Source organism: Carlito syrichta, unplaced genomic scaffold (genome assembly GCF_000164805.1).
Source record: "Carlito syrichta isolate Samal-C Ts95f unplaced genomic scaffold, Tarsius_syrichta-2.0.1 Scaffold315432, whole genome shotgun sequence".
Taxonomy (NCBI): Eukaryota; Metazoa; Chordata; class Mammalia; order Primates; family Tarsiidae; genus Carlito; species Carlito syrichta.
The window spans coordinates 83,254-104,550 of NW_007259528.1; the positions used below are offsets into that span (position 1 = coordinate 83,254).

Below are 21,297 nucleotides of genomic sequence, written 5' to 3' on the forward strand. Positions count from 1 at the left end.
TCTCTATTCACCAGCAGTTCTTCCATGTCATCTCTCAGCACATCTCAATTTCTGTCTCCTCTGCCACCAGACAGCCCTCATATTTCTTTAAATCTCCCACTTGCAACAGTCCCTGACAGCCCACTCCCCCAACTACATATACATTTACTCTTACCTCTCATTATTATTTTAAAATGGAAATAATTTATGTTCCTGAAAACACATGAAAATGTATTTTATAAAATAAGAGTAGTCCAAAATCTCATCACTGAAATATGACCAATACCAACATTTGGGGTTGTCTTCTCCTTAAAAAATAAAAATAAAAAACAATTATCTATCTATCTCAAGAGATTTAAACTAATTTAAACTAATTGTTCTTTTGGGAGTGGGTCTCACGGTAGTTTTAACTCTTTGTGGTGCAAATGTAGTATCTGTGATGGACATAAAAAGAGATTTAAGATGCCTATATGAATCAATGAAAGTGATACACATATAAAAAGTAAAAAGCAGAGCTGGTCTCAGTCTGATATTTTCTACTGAATTGAGGTCCTTATTTTTATCCCACATGGAAGAGGCTGGTATTTCTCTTAAATCTGTTCTTGCCTTTTCCTGTAATGTTAGAACTTCCAAATTTTAGCTGGACACATGGCCACCCAGAATAAAGACAACAAATTCCCAGCTTCCCTGGGTATCTAGGTGTACCCACAGACTATGTTCTGACAAGTGATTCATACAGCTTCTGGACTGTGTCTGCTTCCTTCCTTGCATCTTGCTGCTTAAACAGTGGATGAAGGGGTTCATCTCAAACATGGAGATACGGGCAACAGCCTGACGTTGAGATGGATGGGGCCTGGTTCCCTCATGATTTTACCAACCATATTCTCCTTACTAGCTCAATGTTTTTCATGAGAAAAAAACATCTGTCTTGTTTAAGTCACAGTTATTTTGAAATTTTCTTGCATATAACTGAAGCTATATCCTAACTAGTACATCCCTCAAATGATTCTTAGTGACCCAGTAAGAGGCCGAAAAATCCTAGGTTAGGGCTTTTGAATGAATCTGTTTAAACTAGCATTTCTTATTGACTACACTTCTTATGACCATGTTGCCAAGTTTTCCACGTCATGAAAGTACCTGACATGGTGCCAAGAGCCTCCCAAGAGGAAGTCAGATGTGGAAACTGAGCAACAATAATCTAGCCCAGAAGACTGGCTGACAAACAAGGAGAGCACTGTATAGGGATTCTATGCACACTTTAGAACATTGGTATTCATGGTGGTTCAGGATCAGTTTTATTAAGACCACAAAACCTTGAACTCTCCTCCAGACCTCCTGAATCAGAAACTGCATTTAACAACATCCCCCAGTAACTAATAGACACTTTGAAATTCTAGAACAGACTAGATGTATGCTTCAAAATATTATGCATCTACTTGGGATAGAAGATCTCAGCTGACGTACCAAGAACTCTTCAAGAGGAGTGCCCCCAAATTTTGATCATTGTGCAAAATGCATTTGTGGAACAACTGAATACGCATAATCACAGTACCTAACTGTGACAGAGCATTTATTATGTGTCTGGTCTTATTCTGTGTGATTTACATCTGGTAATTCATGTCATTTCTAGACCCCTATGAGGTAGGTGGTAGCAGTGCCACCTCTATGTTATAAATAGACTGTATCACCTGCTGATGAGTAGCAGAGTTGAGATTTGACCCCAGACTGTCTGATTCCAGGATCCATGCTGTTCATGACTACAACATACTACAAAATATGTTATCCAGGAAATGACTTTCAAACAGTTCTATAGCTGAGCAAATCTGCTGTGTTGTCTTTCAGAGCAGTATACAACTTATGGCAAGTAAAATGTAAGAGAGTTAATATCAGGCTGCTGACAAAGAAAGATCTTTTACTGGGCTATACAAGGATTTGCCCTTATGATCTTATAAGAGATATAGGACTGGCCTGGTGCAATGGTTCATGCTTACAATCCCAGCACTTTGGGAGACTGAGATGAAAGAATTGTTTGAGCCCAGAAGCTTGAGACCAACTTGGGCAAAATAGTAAGACCTCATCTCTGTGTAAAAAATTACTTGGACATGATGGCATGTGCCTATAGTCCCGCCTACTTAGGAAACTGAGATGGGAGGATCCCTTGAGCCCAGAAGGTCCATTCAAACAGTTAAACAGCAGTGGAAGATGACCAAATGCCAGGACAATGACTTTAGACTCTTTAAAAACCACTATGGGACATTCTTATATTTTAGTTGTTGAGTGATAATTCTGGTTGACTAATTTATTATTGTTTAGAACCTTTTAATATTTTTGAGAACATGCTGAAGACTACAATTGGTTATCTCTCTACTGTATTAACTCCCACATATATGTTCACTACTCCTGATTCGATGACTCTTGGCCCCAGCATTACTTCTGAATTGATCTTACATATCCTACTGCCTCTTCAGCCTCTCCACTGGAGCAACGAACAGGCACTTCAAATGTAATGGGTCCAAAGTACAACTCTGGGTTCCCTCTGGCCAATTTACTCCTCACTTCATCTTCCCCATTTCCACAAATGGCGCTAGCTAGAAGTCACTCATTTTCTCAAGCCAAAAACATAGACACAAGCCCTAATTCCTCTTTTTATCTCACTTGCCACCTCTAGTAAATTCTGTCAGCTCTGCCTTCAAAATATATCCTGGATATGAGCACTTTTCTCCTCCTTTACCACTAGCTCCATATATCAATATATATAAATACTTTTTTTTAAGAGAAAATATCTTGCTCTGTCGCCCAGACCAGAGTGTAGTGGTGATTATAGTTCACTTCATCCTTGAACTCCTAGGCTCAAGCGATCCTCCCATCTCAGCTTCCTGGGTAGCTGGGACTAGAGGTGCATGCCACCAAGTCCAACTAATTTTTTTTTAAATGTCTGAAAAGATGGGTTTTTGCTGTTACCTAGGCTGGTCTTGAACTCCTAGCTTCAAGATATCCTCCCACTTCAGCCTCTCAATGCCCTGAGATTACAGACATAAGCCACTGCACCCAGCCTGCCATTGTATTTCTGACCTTGATTTTGATATAGTATCTGCTTCAACTCTTGCCTCTGTGGTCAGCTAGCTATACAATGGCCAATGTGTTGTCTATTTGTTTTTGGTTTTTTGAGTCAAGAATTCACTCTGTTGCCCAGGCTGGAATGCAGTGGCACAATCACAGCTCACCACAGCCTCAAACTCCAGGACTCAAATGATCCTCCCATCTAAGTCTCCCAAGTAGCCAGGACTACAGGGGTATGCCACCACATCTGACTATTATTTTTATTTTTTGTAGAGAGGAGATGTCACTATGTTGCCTAGGCTGGTCTTGAATTCCTGGGTTCAAGCAATCCACCCACTTTGGCATCCCCAATTGCTGGGACTACAGGTGTGAGCCACTGCGCCTGACCAGAGTACTGTATTTAAAGACAAATCAAGCCGGGCTCGGTGGCTCAGCCTGTAATCCCGTGCCTTTGGGAGGCTGAGGTGAGTGGATTGCCTGAGCCCGCGGGTTCTAGACCCACCTGGGCAAAGTGGGGAGACCTCATCTCTACAATAAATCAAAAAAAATCAGCTAGGCGTGGTAGCGCATGCCCGTAATTCCGGCTACTCGGAAGACTGAGGCGGCAGGACCGCCGGAGCCCAGTGGGTCGAGGTTGCGGTGGCCGGGAGCGGCCACTGCACTCCAGTCTGGGCTACAGAGTGGGACGCCAACTCAAATAAAATAAAATAAAATAAAGACAAATCAGATTATGTCAGTAAAATTCTCCAGTGGCTTCCCAATTCAATCAGGACAAAACTCAGGCCCTACTTACATCATCCGGTCCTTGGCTATGTGTGCGATGTCATCTCTTTTCACTCTCTCCTTCCTTTTCTCCAGACACAGAGGGTTTTGTTTTTCCTTTATTCTCCCCTTAAGTGCCTTTGCTGCACCCTCTGCCTGTCCCCTGGACATGTGTATGTCTCACCTTTGTTTTATCAGTTGAGTTTCTACTCAAATGCTTTCTCTAACCACCTGTAAAATAGTATCTACTCCCAACTTCATTCTTCCTCTTTCCAACCCTTTACCATGTACTATTTTTCTTTAAAACACTTATTCCTATTTGAAACTATATAAATACACTTTTATTGTATGTTTTTATCATAGAGGTAAGATTTCACAGGAGTGGGGATTTTGTTTCACTTGTAAATAAAGAAAAGTAACTGACACATTTTAGTTGCTTAGAAAACATCAATCAATAAATTAAGTTATGAGTGTGCTCAAAGTTCAAGGAAGTCTGGAACTGACCTGGGGATCAGGCTAGGAATGGCCAACCTACCTGAAAGAAATAGCAGCTGAATGTTTTCCAAACACTCATGGGAATGGACCAAATCCTGCCTGCCAGATGGGCTTTTACTATCTTGACCTCTTTGGGATTTAACAAATAAAGTATGTCCATTTGGGACATACTTGAACCAAAAAAATTATTTGTTGTTTATCTGAAATTCTAACTTAACTGGACATCCTATATTTTACCTAGTGATTGTATTTTAGAGTTCTGAGTCCTTATACCCTTAAAGACTACACTTCAGCCGGGTTCGGTGGCTCAGCCTGTAATCCCGCGCCTTTGGGAGGCTGAGGTGAGTGGATTGCCTGAGCCCGCGGGTTCGAGACCCGCCTGGGCAGTGAGACCTCATCTCTACAATAAATCAAAAAATCAGCCGGGCATGGTAGCGCATGCTTGTAATTCCGGCTACTCGGAAGGCTGAGGCGGAAGGATCGCCGGAGCCCAGCAGGTCGAGGCTGCGGTGGCCGGCAGCGGCCACTGCACTCCAGTCTGGGTGACAGAGTGACACTCCGACTCAAAAAAAAAACAAGACTACATTTCATTAGAAAACAGCTTACCTCAAGGAATTTATAGGAACACTCACTCCTTTTTCCTCTTCTTATCTTTCACCTAAATTTTTGCAAGTTTGTGTTTTACAACTTAGTTTTTCTACTCTTAATTTTCTCACTATTCTTTAACAATCCTGTGGTAGATAGTTGTACAAACACCCCCAATAAACCTCTCCTCCCTGGGTCCCACCCCTGTGACTTGCTTTGGCCAATGTAATGCCTAATGTAAGACAAACAGAAGCTCGATAAGAGTTTGTGCACTTGGGCATGACCTCCAAAGAACTGCAGAATTGTAAGAAACACCAAACTGCTGCTGTTTTAAGCCACTGAGTGGTTTGTTAGGTAGCAATAAATGAGACAATCACCTTTAAAATTTGTGCCAATGTGTCATATTTACTCTGTATCTTATTCATTCATTTAGCTTTGCTTTCTATATGTGTGACCTTTTATAAAAATATTATTATAGAATTAGATTTTTTTTATTCTCTTTTTAAAGAGGAGAACCCTATTTTTCATTGAGGAACTAAGCTGGCATTTCCCTTGAGGCCTAGGGGACTTGAGTTATAGGAGCTACTTTAACAGAAGTCCTAGCTTCTGCCCATTTTTCTCCATATTTCTTGGGCTCATTTCCACACTATAGTGTAGGCCCTGGATGGTGCAGCTTCTGTCTGGTTTTGTTTGTTTGCTTACTGCTAGATTACTAGCACCTAGAACACTGCTTGGCACATAGTAGGCACCTAATAAATATTTGGTGCGTATTAGCCCCAAAGTGAGTATTCACCACTGCCCTGTGAAAGAATGGAGGTGACTGCACTCGAGGGGCCAGCCCCCCACTGCCAAGTGGATCTGCTTTGCAGCTGTTCCACATGATGGAGGGGATGTACATTCGGTGGCCCCGTCAAGATCCCATCTTCAGTCCCAGTTCTTTGGTCCCATCACATCACTGTGAATAGAGGGAGAATGATGCCCTGAAAGCCCTGCAAAGTTGCTAAAATCTGCTATAGAAATTCCAGTTCTGGGATTGCTCTTGCTTCTGGACACTTTAGCTCTTGTATTTACTATTCTTCAAGGCCTCCCACAGAGAAGTCCTTGAGAACCCATTCCATACTTAGAGAGCTATCTTGTTGATTATTGTTGCTGGTTTTAAAAAAAAAGCTAATAATAATCATCAACATTTAGGGTGCCAGACACAGAATTAAGAACTTGACATATATTATCCGACTTACCTAGAAAATAGCCTACATGTAATTACCACATTATGTCCATTTTACAGATAAAGTATCTGACATTGGTCACACAGTAAGTGGTAGAGGTCATCTGTGGGTCTTTCTGAAACCAAATTCATGTTTTTACCACAATATTTCCTCATTCCAAAAAAATTATACATATATGTGTGTGTGTATATACATACACACAGAGGTGCGCACACACACACACTCCCATTCTCATGTAGCTCAAATTCCTCATGATCTCCCTCTTATTACTATTTGGTACATGCATTCATAGAAGATTAATTTCAGGAATTCAGAGGCGAAAGAAAGCATTGTACCTCTTGGTTAATTAATCTTCTCATGAAGCTAACATTTCTTCCTTTTCTGGGGATTTTCACTTTCTCTGCTCTTTAAATTATCTAGATTCACTCTTTGTTTTTATCCTGTGACAATATTGGGTGCGGATGCCTGGAACCCAGAAACATTTGAATCCTTAAGAAATGCTTTTTTTTTTTTCACAAAATGTTTACAAATTTCTCCCACACAATCATTCCAATAATTGAATTTTAGCATCCTTTCAGAAAGAGTGGACTTTATCATTCCAAGCACTAGAGAACACTTTCCTTTTGTTATGGTCATCTTTGGCTATCTTTAGTGATTTGCATTCAAGCATGCCAGTGTGGGGTACACATGCACACACTCAGTCTTATGGCCATCTATTGGAAACTGTAATTCTGACGGCTTTGTCTTATCTTTTACAAATATTTTGCACTGGAGCCCAATACCACATAAGCTTGAACGCTTTTTTTTCCTTCCATATAAGGAAGCATTTATTTGAGGTTTAACATGAAATCATACAAATAAAGTGTATATAAACACAAATCCACATTGAGTCATTACACAGAAAGCAAAACACAAAATAAAACAGGAACGTTGTGTTGAGATGAACACGTTTTTGAATGTGATTGCACCTTCATCCTTAATAGAATCTTTAAAGATAAACCCTAAAACAATTATCTCAAACTGTATGCACATTAAAAATCACCTAGAGGTAGAATGAGAACGTTAAAAAATACAGTAGCCACATGGCACTCCCAGATATTCTGATTTAAATGGTCTGTGATTTGAAAGATGTTAGTATATTTAAGTCTCCCCAAGAAAAACCACTGGGGCATTATCTACATGCTTTCATACCTGACTATTCACTAATATCAAGACAGTTCCTCTGTTGAGAATTACAGGGTTATTTCCCTTAAGCCAGTGATTCTCAAACCAGTATGCCTCAGAATCATGTGGAAGTCTTGTTAAACAGGTATTCTATCCCCAAAACTTCTTTATTTACTTATTTTTAATAAATTTATGTATTTATTATTATTATTTATTTATTTTTTAGTTGGAGTCTCACTCTGTCACCCAGACTGGAGCGCAGTGGCCGCTCCCAGCCACCGCAGCCTCGACCTGCTGGGCTCCAGCGGTCCTTCCGCCTCAGCCTTCCAAGTAGCTGGAACTACAGGCGTACGCTACCACGCCCGGCTCATTTTTGATTTATTATAGAGATGAGGGCGTCGCCAAGTTGCCCAGGCGGGTCTCGAACCCGCGGGCTCAAGCAATCCACTCACCTCAGCCTCCCAAAGGGGCGGGATTACAGGCTGAGCCACCAAGCCCGGCTATTTTTTATCACTATTATTTTTAGTCAGAATCTCACTCTGTCACCCAGGCTGGAGTGCAGTGGCATACTCACCGCCTCTACAGCCTCGACCTGAAGGGCTCAGATGATCCTCCCATCTCAGCCTTCCAAGTAGCTGGAACTACAGGTGCATGCCACCACACCCGGCTAATTTTTTGATTTATTGTAGAGACGCGGTTTCACCATTTTGCCCAGGCTGATCTGGAACCCCTGACTCAGGCAATTCTCTCACCTCCACCTCCCAAAGTGTTGGGATTACAGGCGTGAGCTACCATCCCGGCTATGTACTTATTTTTTTTAAATCAACAAATAAAGATTACATATATATATTTATGATGTACATATATGATGTTGTGTTATATGTATACATTGTGGAAAGGCTAAATTAAGCTAAATAGCATATCTATTACATCACATACTTAGCATTTTATGTTGAGAGAACATTTAAAATATATTCTCTTAGCAATTTTCAAGTATTCAATAACATTATTATTAAGTAGAGTCACCATGCTGTAAATAGCAAAATTGATTCCGTGGGTCTGGGGAGTGTAGAGGTGTGAGAATTTGCATCTAACTGGCTCCGTGGAGGCGGGGATTTAATGCTCAATTTAAAGGATAAAGACCCGCCTGGGCAACTTGGCGAGACTCCATCTCTACAATAAATCAAAAATCAGCCGGGCGTGGTAGCGCGCGCCTGTGGTTCCAGCTACTTGGAAGGCTGAGGCGGAAGGATCGCCGGCGCCCAGCAGGTCGAGGCTGCGGTGGCCGGGAGCGGCCACTGCACTCCATCCAGTCTGGGTAACAGAGTGAGACTCCAACTCAAATAAATAAATAAAAATAAAGGATTAAGTATTGTAGTTCTTCTACTGAACTCAGGATGAAACTGGAAGATGTCGAAGAAAGCTGTTTCTAAGGTCCACAGAGGCGAAATAACTTAGATCTAAGACCAATCCTCCAGGCAGTAAGTGACCAATTCTCGTTCCATTTAAAATTCAAACTCAGGTTCTCTGACTTCCAGTCAGTGATATTCAGACCGTGGCCCTAACCGTTGCTAACAAAATTTGAAGTAGGATTACCTCTGACTTTTATGTGTTTAGAAAGGCCGTTGTGGTAGGGGCCTGGTATCAAGTGCCCCCAGCGCCGGGATTAGTGGACACCGAAAGTACTCACCGGCTTGTTTTTGCTCCTTTAAGTTTTTATTACAGTACAATATCCACACACAAGAAATGTGTACCAATCCTCGATATTCAGCCCCATAAACTCAGATCAAGAAGCAAGATAAGTCAGCTTCCTCACGCCCCTCCCACGGGTAGCCATTAGCAGGGAGATTTAGTACAAAGGAGGGGAGGAGTTAGTGAGCACCTTGTTCCAGCGGTAAATCGGAATAAGCCTAAAATCAGACTAAGTGTAAATTTAAGCAAGTCATTCTAGCAATGTTGAATTCAACATGGGTGCCATTATTTTAACTAGAATGCAGTCGAGAGTGGGGGAAAAAAGCCCTTTCTCCTCGGGCACTCAGACCCGAGGTGGGTCACAGCCGCCGCTCGGACAGCCGCGGCCCTCCGGGCACAGTCTGGGGTTGACTCCGGCTTCGCACACCCGACGCCGTTTTGTGGCCGAGACAACCCAGTACTGTCCCGCGCTTCAGCCCCAGGACGGAATCCAGGGCAGAAATTGTGGCTCAGCTTTTAAACCCAGAATTTTCATACCTCGAGAAAGGGGGCGGGGACTAGTAATTACATAGACAGAAGTAGATTCTGAAGAGGTTGGGTGATCGGCGAGTCAGGATGGCCGAGCGGTCTAAGGCGCTGCGTTCAGGTCGCAGTCTCCCCTGGAGGCGTGGGTTCGAATCCCACTCCTGACAAGTGCTTACGTTTTCATAAGTGGGTTGAGGTTTATCTGACTTTTTTTCCCTCTTGCCCCTCAAAATGACTTTTTAAGAATAAATTATACGAGTTCTGGGATAAAGGCACACCATTTTTTAACTCAAAAAACTACTGACATTAATCTCATCTTTCTCTGTCTCTAGTTATCCCCCTTTCTCCCCTACACATGCAGAGTTGAACGTTTACTCTTACATTTATGACTCATTATCATTACTGATGTCTGCTGGGCCCTGCTTATGTTTAATTTATTTATAGACTCCTTTTTAATTCCCTTTCCTCCATCTCATTCCCCATCCCCCTCCAACTCTCCATAAGAAATCACGGGAAAGGGCATCCTTTTCTTGCTGAATGTTTTTGTAACAAATGTAGTATCTTTTTGGGTGCATGTGTTTTAAATTTACGTAAGTATCACTGTGTCATAGATCTCATTCTATTTTTACTTTATTCCTTTGGCAGCATGGTTTTGAACTATGATGCTGTGTCCACGTCTAGACCAATTGCTTTTAGTTTCTGCATAGAGATCTGTGATAAGAGGTCACCTACTCCTCCAGGGATGGCTTTCAGCTTGAGTCCAACGTCTTGCCACTACAAATAAGACTTCTATCAATAAACATTCTCCTACATGTTCCATTACGAAGCTGTGTAAGATTTTCTTTGAGACATGGCAGGAACAAATTGCAAGTCATGAAGGTCTGACAATCTACTCACTTTGCAGTTCAAAACAGGACCCAGGACACAGAAAGGATAGCTCATACACACAGAATTTCATGTTTAGTGACATCTTCAATAATATTCCTCAAGTTCAAGTTTCTTGGTGTCCAGCCTGCTTATCTTGAACATGAATAGCGCAAGAAGATTTGTTATAAGCATGAACAATGCTTCCATTTAGAACTCATAATTTATTGCAAAGCCCCAATTAACCAAAAATCGCAGGTGACTGGAATTTTCTCCTCACCCTTTTTAAAAATGAAATTCAATCTAATACAAGGTTACAAAAGAAGAATATACAGTTAATTTGTTTTATAATTATTGATATTCAAAATTGTTATGTTTTCTCCCCCCTCAATTTTTTTAAAACTCACAAAAAAGTCATACATACATTGAAATAAATGGAAGGTAATCATCCACAAGATTAGAAAAGAACAAACAAACAAGATTTCCCCTTATTGCTCAAGTGGCCACATATTCATTCAATTTCTGCACACTCTGACATTCTGATTAATCATAATTCTTAGTCTATATTTCAGCCCTAAGCAACATGAAAGGAAGAAATGGCAAATGGGTGCCCCTCCGAGGGTTAAAAGGAAAGCACTTAGAGGTGCCTGGAAACCCAGCCAATTGACACAACTCAATTCAAGCGGCCTCAGCGCATCCTTGGGCTCTGCCACCTACCAATTTACAATGACTTTGCATCCTTGTGCGCTGCTTTTTAAAATAAAGGAGATAATTGTACCTCACCTCATAAGTACACAGTGAGGACTGCATGATTTAGTATAAATAATGCATAACCACTCCTATGCAACACAGTAATATAAGTCCTAGCCAGAGCAATCAGTCAAGAGAAAGAAATAAAACGTATCCAAATAGAAAAAGAGAAAGTTAAATTATAGCTCTCTTCACAGGTGTTATGATTCTATATCTAGAAAACCCTAAAGATTACAACAAAAGACTCCTAGCTCTCATAAGTGACATCAGTAAAGTCTTGGGATACAAAAATCAGTGCTCAAAAATCAATTGCATTTCTATACATCAACAACATTCAAGCTGAGAACCAAATCAAGAACACAATCCCATTTACTGTAGTCACAAAAAAATTAAATTAAATTAAATTAAATGCTTTGGAATACATCTAACCAAAGAGACGAAAGAACTCTACAGCAAGAACTATAAAATACTGCTTAAAGAAATCAAAGAAGCTGAGCGTGGTGGTTCACACTTGTAATTTCAGCACTTTGGGAGACTGAAATAAGTGTTATTGCCTGAGCGAGCCCAGGAGTTTGTGACCCACCTGGGCAACTTGGTGAGACCTTGTCTTTACAATAAATCAAAAAATGTTCTGGGCATGGTGGCATGTGTCTGTAGTTCCAGTTACTTGAGAGGCTGAGTTGGAAGCCTGAGCCCAGCAAGTTGAGGATGAGGTGGCCATGATTATGCCACTGCACTCCAGCCTGGATGACAAATTCTAAGCTCAAGGATTGGAAGAATCAATATTGTTAAAATGCTCATAGTGCCTAAAACAATCTACAGACTCAATGTAATCCCTAGTAAATTGCCAGCATCATTTTTTTACAGATTTAGAAAAAAATACTTAAATTCAAATGGAAGCAAAAAAGAGTCCAAATCATCAAAGCAATCCTAAGCAAAAAAGAACAAGTTCAGAGGCATCACATTACCATACTCCACTTTACTCCAAGGCTACAGTAATCAAACCAACATGGTACTGATACAAAAATACACATATATGGCTGAGCATGGTGACTCACGCCTGTAATCCCAGCACTTTGGGAGGCCAAGGTTAGAGGATGGCCTGAGCCCATGGGTTCGAGACCAGCCTGGGCAACTTGGTGAGACCTCATCTCTACAATCAAAATATTAGCTGGATGTGGTGGTGTGCAGTTCCAGCTACTTGGAAGCCTGAGGCAGAAGGATCACCTGAGCCCAGCAGGTTGAAGCTGTGGTGGCCATGAGTGTGCCACTGCACTCCAGCCTGGGTGACAGATTGAGACTTTGACTCAAAAAAAAAAAAAAAGAAAAGAAAAGGAAAGAAAGAAAAAGACACATAGACTAATGGAACAGAATGGAGAACCATAAAACCACTGACCTACAAGTAACTCATCTTTGACAAGCAACAAAAACAAACACTGAGGAAAGGACACCATATTTAACAAATGGTGCCAGAAAAACTGGCTAAATATATGTAGAAGAATGAAGCTGGACCCCTTCCTTTCATCATATACAAAAAATTAACTCAAGATGAATTAACAACTTAAACATAAGACCTCAAACTATAAAAATCCTACAAGGAAGTCCAGAAAACATTTTTCTGGACATCAGCCTAGGCAATGAATTCATAATCAAGACCTCAAAAGCAAACATAGCAAAAAAACAAAATGATAAATGAGACATAATCAAATTAAAGAGCTTCTACACAACAAAAGAAACCATCAACAAAGTAAGTAAACAACCTGTAGAATGGGAGAAAATGCATCCAACAAAAAGACAAATATCCAGAACCTAAAAAGAATCCCCCAAAAATTAACAGGAAAAGAACAAATAAACCCATTAAAAAGTGGACAAAGGACATGAACAGACACTTCTCAAAGGAAGACATACATGCAGTCATCAAGTATATGAAAAAATGATCAACATCACAACTTATCAGAGAAATGCTAATCAAAGCCACAATGAGATACCATCTCACACCAGTCAGAATGGCTATTATTAAAAAGTAAAAAAACAACAGATGTTGGCAAGGTTGCAGCGGCAAGGGAGCACTCATACACTACTGTTGGGAATGTAAGCTGGTGCAGCCCCTATGGAAAGCAGTTTGGAGATTTCTCAAAGAACTAAAAAGAGATTTACCATTTGATCCAGCAATCTCACTACTGGGCATATACACAAAAGAACATAAATCACTCTACCAAAAAGACACTTGTACTTGCGATGTTTATTATAGCATTATTCACAATAACAAAAATATGGAACCAATCATGATGCCCATCAATGGTGCACTGGATAAGAAAATACGTTACATATACACCATGGAATACTATTTAGCCATAAAAAAGAACAAACTCATGTTCTTTGAAGCAGCATGGATGCAGCTTGAGACCATCCTTCTAAGTGAATTATCACAGAAAGAGAAAACCAAATACTGCATATTCTCACTTATAAGAGGGAGCTAAACACTGAATACACACAGGCATAAGACTGGGAACAACAGACACTGGGAACTCCTAAAGGGGGAATAGGAGAAATAGGAAAAGTTGAAAAACCACTCACTGGGTACCATGCTCACCCCCTGGGTGATGGGCTCAATAGAAGCCCAAACCCACCATTATGCGATATACCTATGTAACAACCTACCCGTGTACCCCTTGAATCTATATCAAAACAAATTGTTTAAAAATATTTTTAAAAATGAAATTGAATTAAGTGCTTAGAAGAATGCCTGGAAAATAATAAATGCCTGATAAAATTTTTTTTGTCATAATTATCTGCTTGTATTAGTCAAGGTCCTTCAGAAATACAAAGCTAGCAGTATATCTATTTATCATCTATCTATATAGCTAGAAAGAAAGAGAGAGAGAGAGTCAGGGATAGCAACCATGACAGAAAGGATTTATGATGAGGAACTGGCTCACGTAATTATAGAGGTTGAGAAGTCCCACCATCTGTTGTCTGCTAGCTTGAGCCCCAGAAAAGCAGGTGCTGTAAATCAGTCTGGGTACAAATCCTGAGAGCCCTAGGAGACAATGATGCAAATCCCAGTCCTAGAGCAAGAGAAAATAAGATGTCAAGCAGAGGTTAGGGAGAGAGAAGGCAAATTCCTACTTCTTCAGCCTTTGTTCTATTCAAGCCCTCACAAAATGGTACGATGCCCAACCTCATTGTGGAGGGCAATCTACTTTAATGAGTCCACTGATTCAAATGCTGATCTCATCCAGAAACACCTTCACAGATACAAATCAATGTGTAATCTGAGCACCTTGTTGACTCAAATTGACACATAATATTATCACACTGCTATTGGCCTGGTTCTATGCTGGTTCCTGGAGAGGACAGGTACATTTTCTGTCCCAGAAATTGATAGACTGGCTCAAAGACAAATAGGAAGCAAGTAGATGAGCATTGCTCTCTAGGATACAGTGGGAAACACTGACCCTTTTAACTTTACCTTCCCATAGGAGAACCTCAGTAGCCCAGCTAAAGGCCCTACTTAATCCACATTTTGTGAATTCAAATGTTATCTCCACTGCTTTGGCAACTCATGATCTTTTTTATTTTTATGTTTTTTTTTCTTTCAGACCCCAACAATGTGGTCTTTTTAAAAGAAAGCAGGAAACACTTGACACATGTTGACTGTCAAACCCATCTATGAACTTCTTGAGGCCACAAATGATGAGGGTGCCCAAAAGCTTATTGATATCTCCAGAAGAAAAAAAAAGGCCTGCCCATACCCTCCCCTAACTGCTTCCACTTATCTGAGCTGAGCATCCTCTTTCTCACCCCTAGTTACACACTGTTCCCTTTGCCCAGAGCATCTATTTCACTCCTTCTCCCAGTCCCACCCTCTTGCCTGGATCTCCCTTATGGCTCAGTTTGAGTGTCACTTCTTTCATGAGGTCTTTACCCACCTCCTTCCACCTTCACCCTGTCTGGGCCAAGTGCCCAAACGTGGCTCACCACGCCCTGCACTACCAGTGGTATACCGTACATCCCACTATACTGTAATTGTCATTGATTGTTTTTGCACCCTCCCATCAGCCTCTTTAGGGTGAATTCATAACCCATGTGTGATTAGTGTGGTGCCTGACATTTAATAGGTCCTCAACAAATAGCCACTGAATAGATAAACAAGAATCTAATTGAAAACCATCTCCTCTTTTATAAATTGCTTTCATGAGTTATTGATATGTGGGGAGTTAGGAAGACATAGGCTTTTGGGAAAGATGATCAGACTCTTCATCTGGAATATTCTACAGCTTCATCAGTCAGTACCACCCACTACGTTAGTGGTACATGAGGCAGACATAGTTAGCATAGCGCATAGTTTAGATGTAGCTAGGCAAGTTTTTTTGTTTTGTTTTGTTTTTATTTTTGTTTTAGGTAGATCTAATTTAGACAACCGAAAAACCCATCTTTCTTACCGGCACATGACCTCCATCAGCCAGGCATATCAGATCTGATCACCTTATAGGTTGGAATATAGAAATACTAGTGCAATAAATCACAGAAACAATAGGAAATTACCCAAAACACAATAACGATGGTCTAAAAAAAGCCCAAATCTAGTTAGACAGTCACTTTCACTATTTAGAAAGTCCTTGTAACCTTAAAAGGTTGAGAGATGGTAATCAAAACTCATGACCATCTACCTGCAGCCCTTTGGTCTTAGCTCATGACCAGATACCTGAGGCCTCTGCTCTTAGTTCTTGCTTAATCATAGTGGTAAAATTATAGAAAGCTTTTAATAAAAGTCAAGAGTATGTATTTTCTCTTAAGGCACCCATACTCTCTCTTAAGAGTGCTTTTTTTTCTAATAAACTCTGTCTTAAACTATACTTTGAACTTGCTCTGAATTTTTTTTTCCTGTGGCAAAATCAAGAACCCACAGGACAACTACACCCCATGCCACCCAACTTCAGTACAGACCATGCAATCTGTTGAGGGCCATGGCTGGAAGCATCCTATAAAGGTGTTGCTGGGGCCTGATGGATGAGGAGAGTGGAAAAAAGGCAAATTTGGTAATAGGATGAAGCAGTGGTCTAGTGTTGACATCTGCACCAGTGACCCAGCCTGTCTCATCATTTGAGGGAAGTCTGTACTTTTGGATTGGGGAAAAAGTATTTTATGAGCAGAAGATATTAATAGAAGTCTCTAGTGAAAAATATGGTCTGCCCTTCCATTGCTGCCTGATGCTTATAAGCTGCAGAGTGGGAAAAGAAAGCCTCCATAAAAGTAGAGTTGTTCCCTGAGCAATTCTCCCAAGTATTGGGATATACTTCACAGATAGGACAGGAAATCATATTTCAACCCCTGACAATCTGCGTAAAATAAGGTTCTCTGAAGGCAAAAGCCTGGCTAGTAGAGCTTTCTGTGCCAGATGGTGGGAGTCAGATGGGGAAAAGGGTTGGTAACAGTTACAGTGAACTTTCATTTCCCTTGTCTTGTTTTTGTTTTCCTTTAAAGGTCTTATGTTTTTATTTGAAGAACCTCAGCTAAGAGTGAAACTGACTGTTTTCCCACTTCTCACTGTCTCTTTCTCCTTCTTGGGGAGTTTGCAAGAAAGCAGCTCAGACCTTTCTGGACTTCTTAAAGTTTGCCTGTACTAGTGTGTTGCCTTTTCTGTGATAGGCAAGCAAATGGAGGCTTCTCCCTGACAGCTTCTTTTCTGAAGTAACAGTGACAAATATTTGTTTTCACTTTGATTTTTTTCCTTCCCAAAAAAGCTCTGAGCGCAACACAACCATCTTAAATAGTCAAAGCTTGTATTACACTGTTGGATTTTACTGATTGCTGTGAAGTGTCAGAGATGCTGCAGTCTTTTCAACAACAGGCTTAACAGTTTGGGATTTCTCCAGAAAAAAAGAAAAGAAAACAAACAAACAAAACAAAAAAAACAGGATGACCAGAGATTATTGCATTGCTTGTAGTTTACATTTAGTATTTGCTTTCTGCTTTCCCTGATTCTTTCTGTATGAAAAATGTGAATAGAAATGTAAGAAAATCAAGAAATGCAGAAATTCGTTCTTCCAAACAAAAGTCAAATTTACTTTCACCCTTTTTTTGTAAACAATGAGGGTCTACTCTTAGACTCACATAAAACACTTTGGGGAAAATTCATAGGGGGAAAATAATCTACAAGGTTACACTTCCATCAGCTGTGGTTAACTGGAGGCAGAAAAACCACAAAAGGCCCCGCTGGGATTCGAACCCAGGATCTCCTGTTTACTAGACAGGCGCTTTAACCAGCTAAGCCACGGAGCCAACACATCTGCGAGCTTCCAAATTAGCGTGGAAAAGGAATGATGTTTGTTTTTGTTCTGCGCATTTATTAACTTTCTTATTAAGGATTAGAAGTAACCAGATGCTTCTTCAAACGTGAAGGTAAACCTTGACTTCGACTCAAAAGATCTAAAAAAACCCCAAAAATCCTCAGCTGCAGTTCTTCGCGTGGGGATGGGGTGGGGGAAACGACGGCGCGATCCTGAGCCCGGGGGCGCGCAGAGACCTCCGAAAAACTGCTCAGAAAGGCAAGAGTTCAGCAGCTGATTCTAAAGTGAGTAAAGTATGACCTGGGTCGTTGGGAGGAAAAAGGTAGGAAGTGGGGAGCCTGTCACATTTTCAGGACACTCCTCCAGATCGCGTGCCGCGTTTACACTAAACATTTCCAGCATCAAGAACCGGTCCCAGCAGGAAGCAAGCGGTTTTTTATTTCATGGTTTTTAAATTAAACTGGAATTTAATTAAAATTCCAGTCATTCCTTGATTCATTTCCTTTCGTTAAAATTGGGTTCCACTTACCTGTTTCTTGCTTATAAGATTAACGGAATTCCAGAGTTGGTCCTTAAAAATGTAAGACTTCATAATTAACAACTTAATCTTGGAAAGATGTAAAGAAGAGGTCCCCTCCCTGCTTTAGTTATAGAGAGAAAATCTTGTCCTAAAACGTGTCTAAAGGATTTGATAAGGTGTTAAATTGAAAGCATTCACAATAATTTCTATATTATCCTAGGGTCTTTGCATTTGCAGCTGTTTCCAATTTATTCTGTTCTTTGTTAAAATAAGCCTGTCCTTGGGAGAATAATTTGAACACAGGAGTTTAGTGAAATTCTGAAGAGTTTACAAATTTTGTTGACATAGCTGTGAATATGTCAACCCAAGTGAAACCTGTAATTAAGTCTGACTGTTTTACTTGTAATCTGTTGTCCTGAAATCGACATTTCAGTATTCATAAGCTGTATCAATGTTTGAAGGATTTCTCTGTCACACAATAAGGCAGCCTTTGGCACTTACCTTCACCTACATACATGACGAAGGAAACAATACAAGTCCATACCTACCATATTTCTCATTGTCCTAAAAAGACTGAAAATCTATAAACTCAACACTCATCTTTATTGAAACTTACGAAATAAGCACCTATTTTTTATATTAAAAGATTAATTAGTCATCACATTATTAGGATTCTTGGAGCCTATATAATAATCATAAACAGCACAATCACACCTAATATGGCTTTGACCAAACTAGCAGGCACCAGAAAGCACAGCCAATAGTATTTGGTTTGGGGCTTTCCTTTGGCTGCTGACAAAGTTAGCACAGAATTACTAGGATGTCAAAGGAATTTCTTAACTAGCCAGAAATAAGTTTTGGAAGAAATTGAGACTTTGAGCAATCATTCAGAGAAATCTTGGTGTGAACTGTATCTTCTACTCAGTTTTCACTGAGATCAGGATGTACAAATCTCACACTGGCTCTGATCTACATGTCTGAAATTGTAGAAGGTACAGACTGCTGTGTCACAGACTGCTGACAATAATGTAAATAAATGTGGGGATGGCAAACAGTAGTCTTCCATATGCCTGGGAGTGAAACTGAAAAAAAACTGTACAGTGAGACACAGAGAGTTGTCCACCACTGTGGTAGTTTTATGTGTCAATGTAGCTAGGTAATAGTACCCAGTTATTCAATTAAACACGAATCTACATGTTGCTGTGAGGTTGTTTTGTAAATGTGGTTAGCATCTACAATTAGTTAACTTTAAATAAATCAGATTACACTCAGTAGTGTGGGTGGGGCTCATTCAATCAGTTAAAAGCCTTAAAACAACAACAACAACAACAACAACAACAAAGGCTGGGTGCTGTGGCTCACTCCTATAATCCCAGTACTTTGGAAAGCCAAGGTGGGAGGATTGCTTAAGCCCAGGAGTTCAAGACCAGCCTGGTCAACATAGTGAGACTTCATCTCCACACACACACACACACACACACACACACACACACAAATTAGCAAGGAGGCTGAGGTGAAAGGATGGCCTGAGCCCAGAAGGTCAAGGCTGCAATGAGCTGTGATCGTACTACTGCATTCCAACCTGAGTGACAAAGTGAGACCCTGACTTAAACAACAACAAAAAACCCCCAGAATCTTCCTCAGGGAATTGGAAATTTGTTTCAAGACTACAGCATCAGTTTCTGCCTGAGACTTTCCAGTCTGCTGGCCTGCCCTACAGGTGTCAGATTTGCCAGTCCCCACCTGCAATAATTAAGCCAATTCATATACATATATGTGTGTGTGTGTGTATATATATAATTTACAAGTTCTGTTTTTCTTTTTCAGACAGTTTCTCTAACTGATAAAACCACTGAGGAAAAGATCGGACACTGGAAGTAACTCAGAATAAAAGACCCAGTAGAAAGATTTCCAAAAACCAAATGAAAGCATTTTTTGCAGTGAGTAGGGCTGAAAAATTTGAGGCAGCCAAGAGACACCTTCAAAACTTCCAAAACAATCGATTTGTGGGGTACATGTGAGAATTTACTACATAAGTAAATTGCATGCAGGTGGACTTCTAGCAGGAACTCTCTCCCCAATAGTGGTCCTGATACCCAGTGTGTTCCCTTATGTCCTCCATCCCTCCTCCCTCCCTCTCTAACCTCCAGCAGGTCCAGTGTCTGCCAATTCCACCCTTGTGCTCAGGTGGTCAGTGGTCAGTGATCAGGGCCCGCTTTTAAGTCAGAACATGTGGTATTCCATTCTTCAAAACAAGGTTTCTATAGACAAACACTGAGGAGAGTGAATGTGGACAGAGCCTCCAGCCAACTGGGCTAAAGTTCATTTTAGAGGTGCAGGATGGGACCTGTGACTTCCAGGGATGCCGAAGGATCTAGCCTTCTCATCCCGGTATGTGGTGTGGAGCTGAAGGTACCTCAGTTTGCTTCATTTTTGAATCGTCAGGCACAGTTGCTCATGTTTCCAAACTCCTCTTTCAGAACAGAAATCTACTCTTGCTTTTAATGGGAAGAGGGTAACCTATGAACTTGGATGGGAAATTGTTTATTTTACTAAGATGTTGTTACTGAAATGCTGTGCTTTCTTCCATTATGAATATAGGCAACACACAACAGTGGTATTTCAGTCCTCATAAGTACTACTAATGAAAATCACAAATATTTTCACATCAAAATATAGTTTTTTACAAATGTCTTAAAGTATTATTTATGCTCATTGCTGCTTTGAAATTACAGTATTGGCTAGGTCCAGTGGCTCACACCTATAATCCCAGCACTTTGGGAGGCTGAGGTGGGAGGATTGCTTGAGGCTAGGAATTTGAGATAAGCCTGGGGAAATTGAGACCCACCACCACACAAAAATTACAATGTGTAATTTTTCTTTTCCTCACTGGATATTTTTTCTCACTGGATATTGTCATTTCGTGCATTAATAAAGAGTCACAAATATTACTATGGCATACTCTTAAAATGTTTTGGCAACATATTTTTACAAAATTGGTTTCATTTTGAATTTTGATATACTTATTTACTTTGTATTTAACAGTATTATGCCTTGAGGGTCTATAGTACAAAACTTGATGAGAAGACACCTACTCTATTGTCTAGGGAGTAATTTGTAGCTATGTCTACCTTAATGTTCATGCAGAAAGAGCAGAATATTTTTTGTAAGGGCTGTTGAAACCTTATGAACCGAAAACAAATGTTTTCTAATCTTAACCTGTATATTCTCAATATCAGGCAGTTTTACTCCTGTTTAGTAGCTCTTATTTACAATTCTTACCATGCATGGGTTTAATGATTTCCTCTCAGAAATATAGAGAGACTGAAACACACACATAGGAGACGTTTGTTTGCTTTCAAAGTAAATAAGCGAATGCGTT

General features: G+C 40.4%; 2 non-coding genes across 2 annotated transcripts; one reads left to right on the plus strand and one right to left on the minus strand.

Moving 5' to 3' along the window:
• The first annotated feature begins 9,572 nt into the window (after positions 1 to 9,572).
• Positions 9,573 to 9,655, plus strand: TRNAL-CAG. Its single transcript has one exon. It is a non-coding gene; the product is annotated as a tRNA-Leu (tRNA).
• Positions 9,656 to 17,313: 7,658 nt separating this feature from the next.
• Positions 17,314 to 17,387, minus strand: TRNAT-AGU. The gene has a single exon. It is a non-coding gene; the product is annotated as a tRNA-Thr (tRNA).
• Positions 17,388 to 21,297: the final 3,910 nt, after the last annotated feature.